The sequence below is a fragment of the Clupea harengus genome, unplaced genomic scaffold (assembly GCF_900700415.2).
Source record: "Clupea harengus unplaced genomic scaffold, Ch_v2.0.2, whole genome shotgun sequence".
NCBI classification, from domain to species: Eukaryota; Metazoa; Chordata; class Actinopteri; order Clupeiformes; family Clupeidae; genus Clupea; species Clupea harengus.
In genome coordinates this window covers 5,896-17,868 of record NW_024879640.1, presented here as the reverse complement: position 1 = coordinate 17,868, position 11,973 = coordinate 5,896, and the positions used below count along the sequence as shown (strand labels likewise).

Genomic DNA, 11,973 nt, shown 5'->3' with positions numbered 1-11,973 from the left:
CCAGAATTGCACTGGTTGTACTGACGCAGTAGCAAAGACAAATACGCATTGATCACCTATACATTTTTTTATAAAGATGTCATTAGTATTACACAGCGGCAGTTTCACTGTAAAACTATCAACTACATTGTTGTAGTATTCCTGATTTTCCTTGCATGTTTTAAGGTCGTTTTATTTCTACACAATATACTCTAAATGTCATTACTGAAGTATTACCCAATAGGGAGTGGAAATTGATGATTTCATACAATAATGAAAGAGTAATTCCCTCACTCTCCAGCTCCTTGTCTGGACCAGTATTCAGAATGTTCCAATAAAACAACTTGTATGGGCCCACTTTGGAAAGAAGTACATGAACATCTTTCCCTGCCCATGCCTCCTGAACATCTGGGGGAAAAAAGAAGATTTGTACATTTTGGGGGGAAAAATAAAATTTAAGAAATACAATATCATAATACCTAAATTTCTCTGCTGAAGTAAGAGTATATGGAGCTGGTGAAGTGGATGTGGAGGCTGGTGCTGCTGGTGGGGTGGAGGCTGGTGCTGCTGGTGGGGTGGACGCCGGCGATGCTGGTGGGGTGGAGGCTGGTGCTGCTGGTGGGGTGGAGGCTGGTGGGGTGGAGGCTGGTGCTGCTGGTGGGGTGGAGGCTGGTGCTGCTGGTGGGGTGGAGGCTGGTGCTGCTGGTGGGGTGGAGGCTGGTGCTGCTGGTGGGGTGGACGCCGGCGATGCTGGTGGGGTGGAGGCTGGTGCTGCTGGTGGGGTGGAGGCTGGCGATGCTTGACCTGCTGTTGTGGCTGGTGCTGCAGAGGTTGGTGCTGCGGAGACTGGGCCCAATGATGCACCGATTTTGTGGGGGATTCGGGGCTGCTCCACCTTTGCAAGCTGAAGGTGGTCTACATTAACTTTATTTATGACAGTCCCACCTTCAGCCAGCAGATCTGCACTTTTCCCCTGAAGTGCCACCACGGTGAAAGGGCCAAGAAAGTTTGGCTCCAGCTTTCCACCTTTCCTCTGCTGACTCCTCACATTCTGCCTCCACACCTTGTCCCCTACTTTTAATGCTGGTTTAGCAGCACCGTGCTTCATTCGTCTCCTGATTTTCTCCTGCTGCTTGGAGATGTTGCCCTGGAGAATGTCCTTGATGTCGTCAAGGCGCTTTATGTCCTCCGACACAGCTTCCTCAGCCACCACGATTTTCAACACTGCTGTCAACCTGTGAACAAATGTTTTTTATATTCTTTCAGCCCATGTTTTCAACACTGCATCGATAGACATAAAATTATATTGAGACATGTGTCTACTAACCATGAAGTGTTCTGGCACTTGTGTTAAGTACCGAGCCTCTCGTCCAAACATCAACATGAATGGGGAGAACTTAGTTGTAATCTGCTTTTTGGTCCTCAACCCAAACATGACCGCATCCAGGTACTGATCCCAACTCTGAGGTTTGTTGGCCACCAGCTTGCCGAGAGCTCTAAAAAAAATCGGAATTTGAATTGACCATAGGCATCTCACGAAAATATTTGTGATCCCATTTGCATTTGCTGCTGTACGATCATACCCATCATATAGGTACAATATATGATGATAATGTACATTAAATATTTAATTAATTCATGTTAAATCAACCATTTGTACAACAAGTGGTGTGGAGTGAAGTGGATTGAGGTAGAGGGCAATGAACAGGTGGGTCAAGGTGCATGGCCGTCAAGGCCGGGAGGAGTACAGTCACTGGGGGTCGATGTGCCAGGGGGGGTGTGTGGGGGGGGGGGGGGGGGGGTGATGTTGCAGGGTTCGGCGAGGGGGTGGGGGGAGCTGCAGAGTTCAGCAGGGAGACAGCCCCAGGAAAGAAGCTGTTCCTGAACCTGCTAGTCTGGGAAAGGTTGGGGTGAGATCTGTACTTGGTGATGCTGCGCGCCCTCCACAGACGTCTTCTGTGCTGGACAGCCTCGATGGTGGGAAGTGAGGAATGTTGCCTAAATTTCTATTCATTTCATATGCAAATACTATTCAGTGTAAAAATAAAAAATAATTAAATTCGACAATTACATTATTTTCATGAAAGTGGTGTATTTCTCCCAGCATCACTACTGTACTTGTCAGAGTACAAACAGGACTGATGAGGGGAGTCCATTTCATAAATCTGCCACCTTCCTTGGAAAAGTTAAGAGGGGGTGCTTATTCTGCCTGTTGTGAAAATAGGCCTGTCGTGATATGCACCCCCCCCCCCCTTTAAAAGAATTCTGTTGATCCCAGCATCAAATGCTTTTCAGAGTACAGACATGGGACTAGTATGAGTAAGCAGAGTGAGTTTCATGCATGTGCCACCTTCCTAGTAAAAGTTAACAGGGGGTGCTTATTCTGCCTGGTGTGAAAATAGGCCAGCCGTGATATGCACCCCCTCCTAATTTTTTTCCTGTTGATCCCAGCATCAAATACTTTTGACAGTACACACATGGGACTAGTATGTCTAAGCAGAGTCAGTTTCATGCATGTGCCACCTTCGTAGTAAAAGTTAACAGGGGGTGCACATTCTGGCAGGTAGGAAACCAGCTCTGCCGTGATACGCAACCAGAGGTGTAAAAAGTACTGAAATGTTGTACTCAAGTAAAAGTACAATTACTTTGATGAAATTTTACTTAAGTAAAAGTAAAATTACCCATCTAAAAATGTACTCAAGTAAAAGTAAAAAGTAGTTCATTTAAAATGTACTTTAAGTAAAAGTTACTTAGTTACTTTCAACAACTGGATCGGGGCCGCTCCTATATAGTGCAAAAAAGGACAAGGGGTGATAAATCCAATACAAAAACTAGTTATTTTTAATTAAAGGAAATCTTTAGAAATATAAGTGCAATGACATTAAACATGTTAAACATTAAACTGTCAACACAACATTTAAGAACTTTTGGGAGGACATGTCAAGACATGAACCACATGACAGCTAAAATAAAAAAGTTAAAATGCCGCTGCCCCACTATATTAAAACTTTGGTTACTTTACTTGTGTGAACCTTTAGAGCATTAGTCTACAAACTTCGTGTTGAGTTTGAGCAGCAGCTTTTCAAGGTGTGTAGAGTTCATCCGGGCTCGCTTTGCAGTAAACGGCAATCCAGCACAGCCGAAGAGTCACTCGCAGGCGGCCGAGGCAGGTAGGCCAGTATTGAGTTTCAGGGACAGTTTTTTGATATTCTGAAAGTTCAGCAGATCCATATTGACTGAGACACAGGCTAGGTTCCCTTCTAACTCCCCTGTACCTTCTGGACTTCATTGAGGAAAATAAATCATCTTCATCTGATGAATGTTGTCCAACTTGCTTCAGCCCCTACCATCCGGTCAAGATGTTGTCTGACATAGACTAGACCTGTAGAATGACAAACAACAATTCTGACAATTAAGTATTGAGCTGCCATCAAGAGTGCATCTTAACACAGAAATAGCTATAAATAGCTACTTGAGATGACAGACCTACAGTATATATACAGAATGATAACATTATTTTCTATTTCTACATGCATCACAATTCATAATCCTAAATTCTTGCTAACCGAGACCCCTGAGCATGAACATGAAAGACGTGCACGTTGCAAAGCCACCACATCGTGATAAATTCGAGATAACGACATACACATTGACATTGACTTGTCCAACTGTCTGACAACGATGGTGTGCGCATTCACATCGTTCCTGTTTCAGGGCATGGGAGGCAGCCAAATTATATCTAATATCAGTTTATGCAGTGTATCTTATTGCTGATGACTGATCTGCAGTTTTTAACACAATATGAGAGACTGAACATAATAATGCTATGAACTGAAACGAATGGAAGACAGGAATGGAATTATTATTAGTCTATTGGATGACGGCTGTTAACAGAAGGATGGGTACATGAGTGTATAGCTAGCCTAGCTAGCTAGCTATTTGACGTTAGCATACTCAGGGTGGTTGCAAGTGCTAGCCAAAATGAGGCTACAAGTGCCATGACACGCATATTTTGCTTATTGTAGCAAAGCTAATAAACAACAAAAACGCTGTCTGAACTACTAATGGAAAGGGACAAATACTGTACTTACCAACACATGCTTGCACAGATTTGAAGATTCATTTTTATAAGCAGAAAGTTCTGTCTGGTCTGGCCGGGCAGGCACAGCTTACACAGCATTATATAGCTGTTGCCTCTTTTAGGTTGGAAGGCAAACTGCTTGCTGAGTTGTGGATACGGGGTTTCTTCATCTTCTTTAATTTTAACTTGCGGAAAGTTCGGTGCTTCAGCTTGTTGGTCGTCCGCAGCTTGTTGGTAGTCCGCACTATCATCTTCCTCCATCTCTATCTCTCGTGACTCGACACCGGCGGCTTGCATCGACTCTATCATCCTCTCTATGCAGCATCCACCACTGCAATGAGAATTGTCGTGCGCGATTCCCGCCTTTCGGTTTCCTTTCTTGAACTATGTTTTTTTTTTACTCAGTAACGGATGTAATTTCCAATGTAGCGAAGTACAATACTTCAGTCAAAATCTACTTAAGTAAAAGTAAAATTACCGATTTCAAAAACTACTTAAAAATTACAAAGTACACAAAAAAACTACTCAATTACAGTAACGTGAGTAAATGTAATTCGTTACTTTACACCTCTGTACGCAACCCCTCGTTTTTTTTTCTGTTGATCCTAGCATCAAATGCTTTTTACGGTACGCAGATGAGACTAGTACGTGTAACCAGAGTCAGTTTAGTGCATGTGACAGCTTCACAGTAAGAGTTATGCTGGGGGTACATATCACAGGAAATGGAACACAAGGCCTGCCATGAAATGCACCCCATCTGCATCATTTTGTTCCTTTGACCTCACTATTGGTGCTTTTAACTGCATGCAATTGGTGCCAAGATATGTATGAGTTTGATAGGTCTGACCACAGATAAGTCAGTGGTGGATGTGGAATTGGTTTATTATATTTTATCTTATAAAGCAGCAAGAAAAATGTTTAATTTCACACACATAGGTTATGACTTGTCTATCAGGCATAGATCACATTACATTTTCATCAAGAGATATTCAGGATCAGAAGGCTATTGTTTCGACCTATTTACAGGTTAACCCAATTAAAAGCACTTACTTTTGAACCTATGAATTGCAAGAAATGCTAGAATCATATTTAGTCTTGTGAAACGCCGTGTCAAATACATTCAACTTGCTCAAAGCAAAATTAAGTTAATTCATTTTGTAGTCATGGCTGGGTAGGCTATATATTTCCACAGAACAAAAAGGTGTTCTTTTGCGTTCGTTATTATCAGAGTTTTTTGGAAGAAAAACATCGGTTGTTTGTACTCTTTAGAACAGTTTTAAAATCTGTAATCACTTGTATTCTTCTCTTCCATCTTTTTCACAAATAATTAAATCGTAGTACAGTATTTTCCCCTGCGTTTGTTTTAAAGACTGTAGCTAATCACTTGTATTCTTCTCTTCCATCTCTTTCACAAATAATTAAATCGTAGTATAGTATTTTCCCCTGCGTTTGTTTAGGCGAACTGCTTTCCTTTCCTATCAAGCAAGTGGTGCGCGCTCCCGCGAGGGGGTGCATCTGACGCCGGGGGTGCTGAATTGGGTACAACACCTGATAAGAGCTGGTTATGGAACATGATGAATCCAACATCCAACTCCTAGTCGCTAATGACTTCCAAGAACCGCGAAACTATAAGCACGCCACACAAGCCATCTTTTTCCCACGAGCTCAACCAGCAGACAACGTTCCAACACTACTCTGGGCTCCAGACGATGTAACTGCAAACACCTGCGTGTTTAAATAGGCCCAGGCTAGTAGAGACACGGGAATGGTATGGGTGGAGCTACTAATTAGCAGGGATCACCCTACCACACTAGCATGCTGAAAGTATAAAAAACATAGACATAGTATACTATGTCTATGATAAAAACGACCTGGGATTTGGGCACGTTTACCGCATTCCCAAGATGGCTGCGGGTAAGAAATGTTTGTTTGTTCTTTGCTGGAATTCATTTAATAGGTTCTTTATATCGTTTTGCTGCACATAAATCATCAATGTACTTCTAATCTAGCTGGTGTAACAGTAGCTGCTGCTATGATGTATGATGTATCATTTGTTTTAATGTTCTTTATACAATATTCCTTATAATATGCAAGCTAACTGGGGCATCATACTGACCGAATATACATCACTGATGTGTTAACTTTTATTTTATAATCTCGAAACATCACATTCTTTATAATCAAGGGTTGGCTATGCTACGCCAATCGTTTGCGCTGATTACGGTGAGTAGATGCTAACTCGCAGACACTAGAAAATGTCCAACATGCACAGGGGCGGTTTTAGCAAATTGGAGGCTCTGGGCAAAGAACAATTTTGTTCTGGCTCCGAAATGAAAATCAACAGGTAACGCAGCCGCCAGGCACGGGCAACGCAGGCAGTGTGAAACGGGCCTCGGGTGTAGAGAAACTTCCACCGGCTGGATTTGATTTGATTGTTATAGCCACAAATGACCAGTAGACGTCACTGGAGAGCTAGCTGTTTCACACCGCGTAACATTTATCCATTGAAGAGCTTCGAACGTTTCAGTGTCTCAAAGTTGTACTGTCAATTTCAAGTTTAAGTTTAGCTGTATTAGCCAACACAATTCAATCCGGACTGTAAACAATCCTTAGAGAGCCCCACAATTTTAAATTGGTTAAACATCAAAAACAACTTTGGAAATGTTAAACTATCACTCTATGATACAATCTACCTATAGTAGATAAACAGATAATGTAGTGGTAGGTTTTTTTTTTTTTTTATTGTACATTTTTACCTTTTGTCAAGCATGAGGTTCCATAGTGTAGCGGTTATCACGTCTGCTTTACACGCAGAAGGTCCTGGGTTCGAGCCCCAGTGGAACCAGACATTTTTTCTTGTTGTTGTTTATTGCGCATATAACATTGGTAGCTAATAGACATCTGAAATGAAACGTCCTCCCCAGAGGATCATATAGATAGCCATACATGGCTCTGGTCCACCACCCTGAACTGATCAGCTCGGGAAAACGGTGCTAAGAGAACCGTAACAACACATTTCATGTTTGTTATGAATTGTCATTCGTTTGCAATGACAAGTGATTCATTTTAATTCTTAAAAAAAAAAAAAAAAACTCGGAAGTACGACGAGGCCCTCCTGGTGGCTGGGGCTCAGGGCAACTGCCCGCCTTTGCCCAATGGAACGCAGCGTCTCTGGACATGCATTAAGCATATAGGCTACAGAGGTACAATACAGTCTATTCCATTTTTTTCTCATTCGAAATTGACAGTCTCATTCACATAAGCGGCTCGTCAAAGGAGGGCAACGCTGAGGTAAAATAGGTTGAGAATGAGTTACCAGAACGGTGTGTGTATTTTAAGCTTATATAAAGTGGGGGAAATGCAAGAATGGAGACAAAAGCTGGCTGCTGTGATTGAAGGACAGCATTATTCCTGCAACCACGTCCTTGGTCTAGTTGGTTTAACTAGAAGAACAAAAATGAAAGGACAAGCAGCGTAATAAATCTGATGCCTAGTGGTGGTAAAGACCTAGCAACCATTTTGAGTGAAGGTTGCGCTTTTGTACTTACTAGCCTAAACTTCAAAATCATTTTTCTGAATGTTCGCTGTGGCTGAGCAAAGTTAAAATGTAAAAGTATTCATGTGGATGAAGGATACAGCTGAATAATTGGCTTGAGTGAGAGCATGGAGGAGAAAACCTGAAATCATACAAATTAGGGTTGTGAGAGGAGAAATAAAACTCTACACTACCAGGGGTACAAAATAGTTTTGTCTACTATAAGATTTCTTCAGAAAATTGATTCAAATTGACTTAAATAGCTCTCGATACATTTTGCCATTGGTTTAGTCTTAAAGAAGGCAATGCAATATAGCATCACTCAAGAAATGTGTGGTAAAGCTCAAATCAATAAGCATGTAATGTAGAGTATTGTTGGCTTTTAAAATGAGATGAATAGAAATTTGGATGCAGAGTTTGGAGAGTAATCTGATATAGAAGGATCTGAAAAGTTGGATTAAGAGGAGGAGTATGGATGAGCAAAAGAACATTTATAGTGGCGAAATCTTGCAAATTAGTTTACCACTTCTTTGAGTTCCGCCGATTTGTATCTTGGCGCGTGATTTAAATAGAATCCAGGAGACGTGGATTTAATGAACTTTCCATTCCCTTTATTTCATACAGAAATCAAGTAAATTAAAGTCTTTGTTTTGTATTTCTTTGTTTCGTTCTAATCAGTTCATTTCAAGGCTCAGTTCAAGGCTATGCACGTTTCACGGTTCCCGCTTCACGGTCACGGTCAATGATGTTATGCGCAGGCCGGAACCCTCCTCTGTCCTTGGCCTGGCACACCTTTATCCTAATGCCCCCGTGAACTATAGGGGGCACACACTCAGAAACAATTACAATTTCCTAATTCGGGATAATTCAATAGAAATTAAATCAATAATAATAATAATAATAATAATAATAATAATATAGTCAAACAAACTGAAATATCAACTAAAATACTCAAAAGGACTCAAATGGCTTCTACACACCGGCCCCTAATAGTGTGCATGTGTAGCGAATGGGACCTACATCCGCTTAGTAGGGGTAAATAACTCTTCCCTGAAAGGATCTGAGTCCCTAACCCCTCAGGCCTACTAGTCTCAAGCCTAACCTGCCTTCAAGGAACGAATATAAGTACGGGCTTAGGATTTGGACAGGTCACGGTGATGACCTAAAGGACAGGATACAAGCATAAGTGTAAGTGCAACTTACCCTGTATTTTCCCTAACTACCATATACTGGCAGAGGATGAGACACCCCTACTTCAGAGAAGATGAATAGCTTCAAAGTATAAGCAAATAGTTTAAAAGTTGAAAATTAGTGATTTATTATACTAGATCAATTAGAAAAATAAACACAATACAAATTGTATAGAAATATGCTGTTTCTCAAAATCACCTTTCACAATTGTAATACGCACATGTTACCACTAATGTTGGCCAACATACTAAACCTGAACACTCAAATATATACTTACCAAAGGGAAAATGGAATTAAACACCTTCATTCACAGTTTCAGAATATTGCAAATGACTTATAACGGATAATACAGATTCATAATGAACAGCAGTGGCCAAAGACAATATACAATAAATGTCACTGACCAATGTCCTTTCACCTAATAGCTGTTTTAAACAGAAAATGGCTTCAGTCCATACAGTAAGAAAAATACTAGGTTCCAATCTTACAATTTAGTCCAGAGCAAAATACCCAAATCTCGTTCACTTAGTCCACAGGAAAAACGGCAAAGTACCAAATCAAATAGGCTAGCAAAGAAATATCTTTGTCCAGGCAAATAGCAAAGTGACAAATCAAATAACAAAAATATCTCCGTCGTATTTGCGAGCAACACAGTAGTTTCTCTTCACTCTAGCTTGCTGGTTAACAACACAAACTCAGGTTACTTCACCTCATATCTTCACTTTAGATTTCACTCGGTAGCTGGAGCTCTGGAGCAGTCTCTGTATGGCAGGGAACTGTCGACCTCAGCGGGGGCAGGGATCAAAGGACACCGAACACAGACTAACGCGATTCTAGCTTCTTCCTCTGGCCGGTGCACTGCGCCTCGCTAACGTCCTAACGGCTGCACACTCCAAGGCAAAAAGGCAATCACTCTGTGTTGCTAACTTTAAATTATATTGAGTATTAAAACTTTACTGTTCACTCGTTCAATTCTCGTGATGTCTAGTTCTTTTCTGAGCATTCTGTCTACTCGAACAGCTAAGACTGCTGCCACAAGTTCCAGGCGTGGTATTGTCGTCTGCTTCAAAGGTGCTACTCTGGCCTTGCCAATAGAGCTGCAACGATTAGTCGACGTAATCGACGATGTCGATTATGAAAAATTGTCGACGCGTCATAAAATATATATATAAAAAAAAATTTACTTTTTTTTTTTTTTTTTTTTTTTGGCATACGCTAGCAGAGCTACCGGTAATTTCATCCGGCATTGCAATGCACTATAGGAAGTGCGAAATAGTTGCATTTTAACTAATAATAATTGACCATCATTGAGAAAAATGGAACAGAATCTGCAAATAGCCTAGCATACAAATCATGCACCGTTTTCTTTGCCCTCCGTTCTCGTACCTTCATGTGCTGCATATCAGAAATGGCCGACTAAAAAGCTAATTATTCTGAGACGGCTCATGTTACCATGGAAACAATAAACAAAGCTAGCTTTAGTAGCTGCAGCATATGAGATATGGCTAACAGAAAAGTTGTAATTTTTCTCAATGATGGTCAATTATTAGTAGTTAAAGAAGCACTATTCCAGTATTTCAAAGAGAATGAGCTGTGGGAGCACAAGAACAGTGAACAGAGCAGCAATTATCATAGACATATATGATATATCTATAACTTATAGTAAGGTTTAAGCTTACATGTTGGAAAACAGAACGTCTCATGGAGGATTGCTTGCTAACGCTATTTCATGAATGTTAAGTGCAATGTAGTAAATCAGTGAATTATCAGAGTAGCCTGTATTTTCGTTTGTTCTGAATAGTTAACCTCCTCCACTTAGCATTCTTCAAACAAAAGATTGTGGAAAAAATATATATTTCATAAGTTGAATTTGAATGTCACTTGCAGCCCAGTTATTCTTGCGTTATTTTGCACTTGCAGAGGCTTGATTGCTAATTTGAGTTACTTTTAAAACTTTATTTGCACTTTCTCTTTACTTTTAAAAGCATATTTGCACTTTAATTTGTATTACTATTTAATTTAGGTATTATGATTACATTTGTTACTCAAATACATTTGAAATTCAAATTCCAACATTGAGTCGTTATTTTAATTTGCTATGGGAAATAATCATTAGATTAGTCGATTAATCGAAAAAATAGTCGATAGATTAAATCGATTACCAAAATAATCGTTAGTTGCAGCCCTACTTGCCAAGCATGAAAGCTATATGCACAGTGTGTTTTCCCTCTGTCAGTCTTAGATAGCTTACTGTTCCATATGCGTGGTCACTAGCGTCTGAGAAGTGATGGAGTTCAGCCTGTGTGGACATTCCGATTCCATCTGGCTTCACACAGCGTGCCACTCTCAAGTGCTCCAGTTTGTCAAGACCAGTCAGCCATTTCCTCCACTTCTCCAATGCAGCCTGTGGTACTTCATGGTCCCAGCTGCACTTGTTTCTGCAAAGATCCTGAAGAAGCAACTTAGCAGGCAGAGTTAATGGAAACCCAGCGGGTTATAGATAGAACTGACCATTGACAGAATGTTTCTTCTGGTGTGTGGATTATCTTTGACAGATGTTAAACTTGAATGTGTCACTTTCTACACACCATAACAATCCTAGGGCTCTTTCTGTAGGGAGTTTGTCCCTGTCCAAATCCAGTTCTTTCATTTCAGTGGCTCTATCTTCTTTGGGGATTTGAGACAGTACAGTGCGGCTGTTACTCACCCATTTGGTTAGGTGGAATCCCCCTTGTGGCAAACACAGGTAAGGTCTCTCACCAGGTCCACGGCTTCATTTTCTATTTCAAGAGACTTCAAACAATCATCAACATAAAGTGTTTTCAATAGTGCTCATCACTTCTTGATCAAAACAGCTGCTATTGACTTTGGCAGTTTGTCTGAGCGTGAAGTTTGCGCAGCTCGGAGAAGACACTGCTCCAAACAGATGCACTGTCATGCGATAATCAAAAGGGGGTAGAGACACGTCACCTTTAGGCCACCACAGGAAGCGTAAAAAGTCAGATTTTGAGACTCTGACTTGGTGAAACATTTATTTTATGTCAGCCATGAGAGCCATGGGATGTTGTCTAAATCTTGTGAGAACACCAAGGAGTGTGCTGGTTAGGTCTGGCCCCTGGAGGAGTTCAGCATTCAGTGATGTTCCATGAAATGTTGCGCCACAGTCGAAAACCACTCTAATAGTGCC

The 11,973-nt window shown here is 41.0% G+C and overlaps 1 non-coding gene across 1 annotated transcript; it reads left to right on the top strand.

The window, feature by feature from the left end:
- The first annotated feature begins 6,832 nt into the window (after positions 1-6,832).
- Positions 6,833-6,905, top strand: trnav-uac. Its single transcript has one exon. It is a non-coding gene; the product is annotated as a tRNA-Val (tRNA).
- Positions 6,906-11,973: the final 5,068 nt, after the last annotated feature.